This window comes from Gekko japonicus, unplaced genomic scaffold, assembly GCF_001447785.1.
Source record: "Gekko japonicus isolate JY-2015 unplaced genomic scaffold, Gekko_japonicus_V1.1 scaffold36, whole genome shotgun sequence".
Classification (NCBI taxonomy): domain Eukaryota; kingdom Metazoa; phylum Chordata; class Lepidosauria; order Squamata; family Gekkonidae; genus Gekko; species Gekko japonicus.
The window spans coordinates 943,584-953,939 of record NW_015164182.1 but is presented as its reverse complement, the minus strand read 5'-3'; the positions used below and the strand labels follow the sequence as shown (position 1 = coordinate 953,939).

The 10,356-nt window shown below is 41.7% G+C and overlaps 1 protein-coding gene across 2 annotated transcripts in view; it reads right to left on the bottom strand.

The window, feature by feature from the left end:
- PTP4A2 (protein tyrosine phosphatase type IVA, member 2) overlaps positions 1 to 10,356 on the bottom strand; it is a 70,499-nt gene that overhangs the window by 30,219 nt on the left and 29,924 nt on the right. The gene's annotated exons all lie outside the window — the stretch shown is intronic.

Below are 10,356 nucleotides of genomic sequence, written 5' to 3'. Positions count from 1 at the left end.
GAAACTCTCATTATGACTCACCAAGGCCAGTTCTCATATTACCTATCTGTTTGATTGTGGATTTTTTGGGTGGTCGAGATCTTCAGGTTTCTAGTTCATACACTGCATTATTTCCCCCCAGAATGCAGATTCAGGAGTAGCTTATGCTCAAACTTATCACAGGTGGCCTTAGGCTTTCCTAGTTTTCTACTGGCTACATTAGCAAATGTCACCCATGGAAATGTTATCTTTCATAAGATGCTTGGGGAAAGTTCAGTAAGTTGGATTTAATTCAGTGCTACGTTTGCCTTGACCACACAGACCCAAGTCTTGCCAGAATGAAGCCAGAAGCAGAGCAGCCCAACTCACATTTTCATAAGGCAAAGTGTTCCATGACGCACAGCATTAAACAAATACCAGGAAATTCTAACCTGCCTCACTTCAGTGTTGATCTTTACCAAGGTTATGACGTACATCTGCCAAGACAATGCACTAAGAAAAGGATTGCACTTCGGTAGCCTAGCTACATATACAAGTTAAGCATTCAGATGGTGTCCTGCTACATGTCATTTTTGAATGGTTTATGTAGATGTGTTGCCTGCAAGCAAAAGGCTGAACAGCAACATGGAAAAGGTATCCCAGCTAGGGGTGTGCACACACAAAACAGTATTTTGGGGGGTTGGATATACTGAACCCAAAAAAGATCAGTATTTTCCTTTATTCCCAAATCCCAAGATCAGTATGGTATTGAGATTCAGGAAATATTTGGGATTGTTGAATTTTTCCAGCTCCATTATACTCTATGGGGACCACTATAGACAATGGTCCCCATAGGCTATAATGAAGAATCGATCTGGGGTTATTTGGGGTTTGGGGGGGGGGGCCTGTTTTCTGAGGTAGAGGCACCAAGTTTGCGACATAGCTTATGGTGCCTCTCCTCAAAAAAAAAAAAATTCCAAGTTTCAAAAAGACTGGACCACAAGGTCCAATTCTATGGGACCCAGAAGAAGGTGAATGTGCCTCCATCCTGTATTGTTTCCAATGGAGAAAAAAGTGTTTAAAAGCATGTGGTCTCTTTAAATGCCTTCTCCAAGCTGTGGCAAGTGAACTCCAAAGTGAACTGTAACTGCAGCTATCCAGTGGCCCCGAAAAACCCTGAATATTTTGGGGGCTGCTGGATAGTCGCAGTTAGTTCACTTCAGAGTTCACTTGACACAGCATGGCTTGGAGAGGACATTTAAAGGGAGCGCCATCCCTTGAATATTAACATTTTCTGCATTTTTCAGGGCGGCCGTTTTCAGATAGCTGAGTAAATGGCCCACTTGCTAACTGGCTGGAAAAATATCTGGAAAATACTGGCATGGTATTTTGGGGGTATTTTTTCCAGCTCGGTTTACCCAAATGCACACCCCTAATCCCAGCCTCTGTGCTGGACTTTGTGAATTACAAGATGGCACATGAAAATGCTTTGAGCCACAAACATTGATGGGAAGACAGAAACATCTGCAGTGATCTAAAAGCAGTCTAACACCATGCCCCCATTGCAGGCATATAGTCCACTGGGATTCATTCTTCCCACCAACCCTAAAGGCTCTTTAAAGCAGATTACTGCACAAAGGAATCAATTAAGTTTATTACGGTCATAGACCAGTATAATAGAAGACAAGTAAATACAGTTACAGAAGCAGTAAAATTATAAAATATATCGGCATCTAAAATTATAAATAGGATCTAAAAACTTTAAAATACAGAAATAATAGAATCAGAATTTTGATTAAAAATTAGGTTTAGGCCTATCTGTCCTTTATCTCTTTCCTAGTTTGGTATGCCAACCAACCAAATTTGGCAACCATCCTAGTCAACTTTTGATTGTCTCCTGCCAGCATAATTGACAAAAGTATCCTTCTATCACGACCTGGAAAGGAATTAACTATAGGCTTGATCAAAACTTCCCTGGCATTATGATATATAAGACAATCGAAGATTACATGTTCCAATGTTTCATCAGATCCCATCCCACAAATACAACTTTTCCTCAATGATCTAGTAAATCTGGCCTCCATTATGGCTGAGGGTAAGGCGTTGTATCTTAATAGGGTAAAAATTCTTCTATGATTGCTGATATCTAAATATTTGATGTAAGGTCTCACAGCTATCTTGTTAAGTGAACTTACATCAAATACAGGGCTCCTAATCCTGCTCACGTCCATCTGTCGTTCGACATCTAATATTCTTTGTTTTAGAACTGATCTAGCCCGATCGTGTCCCAAAGACAGAATAAACTGTTTTGAAAAACCATAACAGACCAGTTTATCTTCTATCTTTTTCCGCCATGAAGGAACAAAGTTATCTTGCATCATAGTATGGGAAAGGCCAATGGGTAAAAAAATCAATTTTAACCAATAGTAAAATGCAGCAATCCACAATCTTGCCTCGACCATAACCAGGCCAGCCTCTAAACGGATTGCAGCATTTGAAACGCTTGTTGGAACTTGAAATATAGCTCTTAAAAATTTCGATTGTGTTCTTTCAAGTAAGGTCAAGTTTGTCAGGAGAGACAAAGGAGCTCCATATAATAATTGGGGTAATACCTTTACAGTGAATAACTTAATGGCAGCTTCTAAGTTACGACCTCCTTTGGACCAGAAGAACCTTTGAATAGCTCCAGCGCTTTTCTTTGCATTAGCTGACAGGTAATCAACATGGCCTTTCATATGACCGGACGACTGAAATACAACTCCAAGGTATCTATAGCAACGAACTTGCTCAATGGTACGAGAGTCAATAACCCATTTAAACATCCTAGGCCTATTGGCAAAAGCCATTATTTTAGTCTTCATATAATTTATCTCTAAGCAATTCTGATTACAGTATTGCATAAGAGCACACATAGCTCTCTTAAGTCCCTTAGGGGTCCTAGAAAGCAAGACGGCATCGTCTGCATAAAGCAAGATTGAGATGTGTCTGTCTGCAAGCTTTGGAGGATGAAATTCAGGTTTGTACAAAAACTGTACCATGTCATTGATGTAAATATTAAATAAAAGAGGTGCCAAGATACATCCTTGTTTTACTCCTCTATCTGACCTGATCATCCTAGTAAGATGACCTTGAGGATTACATCGTACCCTAATAAAAGTATTTTTGTGAAGAGCTCTCAATAAAAACAGTAAGCGCCTATCTATCGTAGAAGATTTCAACTTTTCCCATAAGATTGTTCTTGAGACAGAATCAAATGCGGATTTAAAATCTACGAAAGCTGCATACAATGAGGTTAAAGAATTCGAAGAGTATTTGGAAATCAAGTGATTCAATATCACACACTGATCTAAACATGACCGTCCCTCTCTAAAGCCTGCTTGTTCCTGTCTCAAAAGACCTTCCTGCTCCATCCAGTCTTTTAGCTTCCACTGTAAGTGTTTTGAATAAAGCTTACTTATTATACTTAGCAGACTGATCGGCCTATAATTAACAGGATCCTCTCTGTTCCCTTTCTTGTAAATAGGCACTATTATTGCCACCCCCCAGTCTTTAGGTATTCTACCAGTTCTATCTATAGTTGTAAATAAGGTAGCAAGAACTGGAACCCACCACTCGAGGTTCCTCTTGATCAGGTCTGCACATATAAGATCAGAACCTGGGGCTTTGTTGGAACTCAGGGTCTGTATGAGGTTCTTAATTTCTTGAGGATGCACAGGGGACCAAGAGGGTAAGGTAGCTATATCCAGGACCTCTGAAGCAGCCTCATCCTGACCTTGGTAGAGCTGCTCAAAATAATTTTCCCAAGTTTCAGGGAGAATTGTATTACTGCACACTGAGGGAGGTCTAGTATTACAATTAGAGACCATATTCCAGAATAAACAGGGATTTTTATCTCTGCATGCTGAGCTTAATTGCTCCCATGCAAGGGCTATGGCGGCCTTCTTTTTTCGCTGTATCAAGGCCTTATATTGTTTCTTTAAGATTTTCATGTCCTCTAGAGAGTCCTCAAAGGTATTGAGGACTACAGACATCTCTGCTGGTGTCCTCTGTAGTCCAATGGGAGAAATGTACAGGGTGGGGAACGCATAGTACAGGCAGTTAAATCCCCTGGCTGTGCCTCCCCCTTTTGGCACAACAAAACTCACCCTTATAGAATCTGTATTTCACAAGACAAACTACATGCAAGAATCTCTTGAGCATTGGTATGAGCTTTGCCCACTATCGCAAGAGTTTAAACAGAGCAGGCCTCAACAAGCCCCTGGTGCCAGGTTGCCTAAAAATTTCATTGCAGCACCAGTATATTTAGCAGTTTATTTTATTATGAGGTTTTTACTATGACAGGCTCATATTTACTACAACACTTTTGTCATATTATAGCTTGAATAAAATCATGAGAAATTAAAGTGACTAAGTAGTTGGTTTTGTGGTAGCAAAAATTAGGAAATACAGTCCCAAGTCTTTTTGAGCTGGTTCCCACAGCCCAAGAAAGTTTGTCAGAGCTACAGATCATATCTTTAAAACCTAAACAGTGGCCATTATATTTGTTCAACACCCATGTTGCCTTCGACAACATAGTGGCCATTTTATTTGTTCAACACCAAATCAAAGCACCTGCAACTCTTGTTTCTGTGATACTGGTTCCCCAAGGCAAGTCAACATTTTAATTAAGCTGCGGGGAGGGGAGGGCAAGCTAGGATACATTCAGTTGCTTAACATAACAGTAGCACATCTCTTAGCCTCAGTGACTGAAACTCAAATTTGCAAGTAAATGGGGGGGGGGGGATTAACCATATTCAATTCTGAATTCTTCCCCACAGAAGTCAGAGTGTGAATGAAACACCCTTTACTTTGACTCCTTAGCACATGATAAGTGTTTGCAGAACATCTGCAATTGTTTAACAAGAAGATGTTTACATGGTTCCTGTAACACTGAATTCAGTCATTCGACATATACCTGTAGTCTGTGATCAGAAGAGTGTCCTGCACCAGAAACTTTTAGTAGTGAAGCTAAGAGAACTTCACAAAAAAAATCACTTGCCCAGTAGGCTACAAAGTGCCAAGATCAACACAGTTATACACTATCCACCATCCGCATGGAGACTGTACCAAGACAGCAGTGCATATTCTGTGGAATATTTAGAGTGAAAAGCTAGATATTGAAGGAAAGCCTAAAAGCTGCAGAGCAGCATGAAAAGGAAAGCTCCCTGGCCTGCCTCCTCACCCTGGCAGCCCAAACAAAGCCCTTGGTAATAAATGGGGATTCACCTCCAAGGCATAGTGGTTAAGGAAGCTATGCAAGATGGAAGATCAGCATGTGAAGCCCCAGTAAAGGTTCCCTTGCTTGAAAGCCAGTCGAATCCGACTCTAGGGTTGCGGTGCTCATCTCCGTTTCAAAGCCGAAGAGCCAGCGCTGTCCAAAGACGTTTCCGTGGTCATGTGGCCAGCATGACTAAACACCAAGGCACACGGAACGCTGTTATCTTCCCACCAAAGTGGTACCTATTTATCTACTTGTTTTCGAACTGCTGGGTTGGCAGGAGCTGGAACTAGAGATGGGAGCTCACTCCATCATGCGGCACCCGGGTCTCGAACTACTGAACTACTGACCTTCCACAGCCTGCAGTTCAGCGTCTTAACCACTTGAGCCACCGCAGCCCCAGTACTCAACAAACGTTTTACAACCACCACCATCTGGTGAAGGCTCCTCTTGTTCTGGACTGCTACTCACATTCTCAACTTATCAGGCTAGTTCCAAGAGTAAGCAGACTCACAAAGCTGTCAAGCCATAAAAAGGAAGCTTCTCAATCTAGAATTCCTCAAATTATTTCTCATTCCTGCACAGTGATATTTTTAAGTGTTCCCACATAAGCAGAATTCCTCTAAAGTCTTTCAGGAAAGCCCAGAAGAGCCACTACAGGTGAAACAGTACCAAGGATACCTCATCCTTTCAACTCTATGATCAGTTTGAACTTGCCATCTGAAAATGGGATGTTGACCCATCTCTCCCATGGAAGAACACAAAGGCTTTCAAAAGGAAAGCATTTAATCATGTTTTAGGACTAAGCCCCTAAAACAGTTGTTACAGGTTAATTCTACCTTATTAAACCAGGAGGTTTTGCTTATGATGAAAGCATCAATAAACATAACTTTTGTTGATACGGAATGTACTTTACTGTTTAATATTATGAATACACCTACTGGTGGAGATCAGGACTATCCTTAATAATGCACCAAAGAAGCCTTTAAAAAATTAAGGCAAGCCCTTAACAGGCAGTGCTTATTTCAACTGTCACTCCTGAATAGCCCACAGACAAAACTGATGCTTCATAGGGACATGCTGTGATCTGTCTCATTATCACTAGGATTCAGAGCAGAGTACACCAGCCCTTACAGTTGTGTTCTTACACACTGTGCTCCACTAGTGTTCACAAGTGTGTTGTATTCTGACAAGACATGTTCTAACTTACAAAACCTCTTCCCTCTAACAAAGTACCCCTTGAATAAATGAAACCCACCAGGCACACAGATGTCAGCAGAATGAAAGATATGCTACCCACAGCATGAATACAATGCTTGAGGGGGCCACTTTGCATACATTCTGAGCAACATACAGCAAATATTGTGCTTGCAGTGATGAACTCATGCCATAAATATACTGTAATGGGAAAAGATATGCAGCCCTCTAACCGGGCACCTAACTGGAAGAGGAGACAGAACAGGGTCCATGTGTACCCATTTTTATAATGTCTCCATCTAAGCTGAGCCACTTCCCTTCCTGGTACACAGTTAAAGTGCCCTTCCTGCTGGCCTCATTCTCTCAGACTACCAAGGTTCCTACCAAGCAGATCCTGTCTTTCCTCTATTAGTCTAATGGTCTGTTTGGGGGGAAATTCCTCCAATGCAGCTGGAAAAAAAGTGGGATGAGAACCTGGAGTGGATTATTTTTTCTGTAGGAATTTGCCTACTGCTGAATGCTGGACTGAACCCTTGCACAGTATAGACTGGCTTAAGGAGGAGAGACAAAGAATTGACAGCTTGTCCCAGATGTGGAGTGGGAAAACTCTTATGAGAAGCTACTAGAAGACAAATAAGTAGACCAAGAGTTGATGTTTGTGGCATAAGGTACAACTTCTACAATTACATGTTATGCTGACAAAGGAGGGGTAGACAGTCCTTGAATTGTACAGAGTGGTATTGTGGCATAGACACATGTGTGTCAGTCATGCCACATACACTCCCAAAGTGTGAGTGAGGACTCTGTAGCTGAGCTGTACTTCAGCAATCAGGACAATGGACTTGCCACATGCTCAGAGGCATCTCCACACATATTCCAATACTTGCCCCACACTGAAAACAGACACCAGGGCTTACCCCTGTCAAAACAAAGCAAAATGAGGCCCTGGGCAGGGCCTTATTTTCTGTGGCAGTGATGTAACACAAAAGAAGTGCAGATGTGCAAGCCCTACTCCACTTCTGATAAGAGGAAAGTATGGCTTCAACAAAGGAGCAATAAGCTGGTGCCCAGTAAGAAAATGGGGCTAAAGAAATATATACCACACAGCCTTCGAAGAGGAGGCCTGCAGCACAGACATAGATGAGAAAGGTGAGCAGAGGAACATACATGGAGAGTTTACTGACCACAGTTCATCTGTTAAAACATTGGCTGCTGGACCAGAGGTATTTTATTCTATGAAGGCTGTATGGCTGAGCAAGAGAGCTGACTTGGATCATCATGGTGGCAACCTAGCAGATCCATAAAGATTTTTTGTAACAACTGAAGGAGCAGCTAGTTCAGCAATAGTGAAAAACTTCATCCAACTTTCTATTCCATCTCCTACAAAGAAACAGAGTGGAAGATATTCCTTTGCCTTTAAAAGCCCCCCAAGGGACTTGAATTTAAGAATGTTGTTGTAGCTCCTCCAAGGCCATAAGAAAGACTGCAGCAGCTGTGGCTTCCCTGCAGCAGCTGTGGCTTCCCGAGATTGCAAGACACACATAGTTTAGAAAAGGTTATTGGGATCACCTTCCCACATAACACAGCCAAGCGGCAAGGCACAAAGCAAAAGTTGCTAATTTGTCAGCTAGTCCAAGAAGATCATGCCTCAGTGTGTGCGACCAACACCTCACAGTTTATCTTATCTGAACTCATTTTACTCCTTGCTGAATTCAACACTCAGCTATTTTTCACAGGGTTAGAATGAATTTCTTTGAAAAGTTATGACTGGGAATATTTCATCAAGCTCGAGGGAAGATTTTAAATTTTCTCAGAAGATATCCAAAAGCTTTTTTATTATTCAGAAAAGCAAAACCTGCATAACTAACTTTGAAAGGGGCAACTAGGGTTCAAATCCATGACAAGGTAGCCCTCAACCATGATCAAATACTATCTCTTCTCAGCAAGACTATATGCTTCAGCACTGGGCATGATTTTGAACACAAAGATATGCAGGTCTCCTACTTTAACGGGCAGTTGTCCTAATAAAACATTCAAAGTTGCCCATTTCCCCCTCCACAGTTCTGAATTTTGGGGCTTGGTAAGACTGATCATCAGCTTCTTCCCTGTTAACTGTACATTTCTAGCTGTGTGTTATTTAAATCTCAACGTATGATCCTTTTTGCAATTCTGTGCAATTTAGCAAAAGCATGAGGACTCTTCAGTGATTCTATTTGTTTTCCAGATTCACACCTACTTGGAATCACTAGGCACCAATATCAGATTTCTAGGAGTTGGGGTAACAAGGGATTGACATACCATACAAGAAACAGCATGGAAAAGTGATGCTCCTGTACATATAAAACCCAACTGCCAGCCACCTTGGACATGCTGCTCACTCTCCACCATTTTCATCAACAAATCAGCTGCCAACTTTACAAGCTGGAAAGAAGAGTGTGTGCTATTTAAGAAAGCCAGTGTGGAGTAATGGCTAGAGTTCTGGGCTTGGATCATAAAAACCTGGATTCAAGACTAAACCCTGCCATCCAGCAACTTAGGAGCATTCACCCCCTTTCAGCCTAACTTGCCACATGGGTATATTGTGAAAATAAAGAGGGTAGGGAAGCAGAATGCATACTGCCCTGCCATCCTAGGAGGAAGGGTGGGGAGGAGTGTGACCAAGCAGTCTCTCCCAGAGACTCAGTGAGTCACATTATATCTCTTATCTGGCCAGCCACTGTACCTTCTTCTCTCCACCTTTTCCACTTTGCATTCTTGCTGCAATCCTACCCAGCTGCAACTCCTCTCCATGGTCATCAACAGCTACACATCCACCTTCAGCTTTTCATGCTATACTGTGCACATTCCACATACTTTATGTTCAAGACTCACTAGCCAGCTCACTTTCAGCCTCCACAATGGAAACAATATAGTGATTAACAAGATAGACACTATCCTGACTGAATTGCTAGGCTTGTGAAGAGAAGCAGCCATGGTTCTGTGGTAGAGCATCTCTTTGTATGCAGAAGGTCCCAGGTTTAATCCTCAGCATCTCCCGTTGCAAATATCAGGTAGTGGGTGATTTGAAAGACCTCTGTTTAAGATTATCTGGGAGAGCCATAACCGGTCTGAGCAGACAATATTGACCTTGATGGACTAATGAGTCAATCCAGGAGAAGACAAACTTCATGTATTCAAGGGTTTAATACAGTCATTCTCTGGCCAACATTTAATAAAACTCTGCAAGATGTCTGGGGTGTCTTAGAATTCACCCGCTCTAAATTCACTCATGCACAGGGTACAGATAAGCATGCTCTCAATTTTTGGGAGCAGTTCCAGATGCAAAAAAAAGAATTTTAGTTATATTTTTATCTTGGCAAGTTTACAAAGAATTCTTACAGATAAAGGTAGAGAAACAGGACAGAATCAGAGCAGAACTACAGTACTGCTGCTTTTGGGGAACAACCTGTTGTGAGAGCTACAGTCCAGTATTTCTACTGAGAACTGGAATTTTCCTTTTCAAAGGAGACCCTTACTAATAGGAAGCAATGGAAAGTTCTAAGCATAAACCTTTTGAACAATGTGAAAGAGGAACAAGGCAAGTGGCAGAGAGGAAGTAAGTTGACTGTGTGAATATATCCTGAATAGCTCAAATCAACGACAAGCAATGCACTCTCAAAGTCAAATGAGTTTAAACCAATACAAGGATTACTCCCAGACTCCCATTAAACAGTTATTTGATCCTGTATTCCTATTCCTAATCTATTATCAACTGGGGCAGAGAGAATGCAGAACTGTTTTTTCTAAATACCACCACTCTGTTCACCACCCTGAGCCAGATGTCACCATCTACCAACCCTATGAACCCACCCACAAGCTTCTATGACCTATGTCTACAACCATTCTGTTTACCCAATGACTAATTATTTGATGTCCCTCCACGTTACACGGACAATTAAATTAGC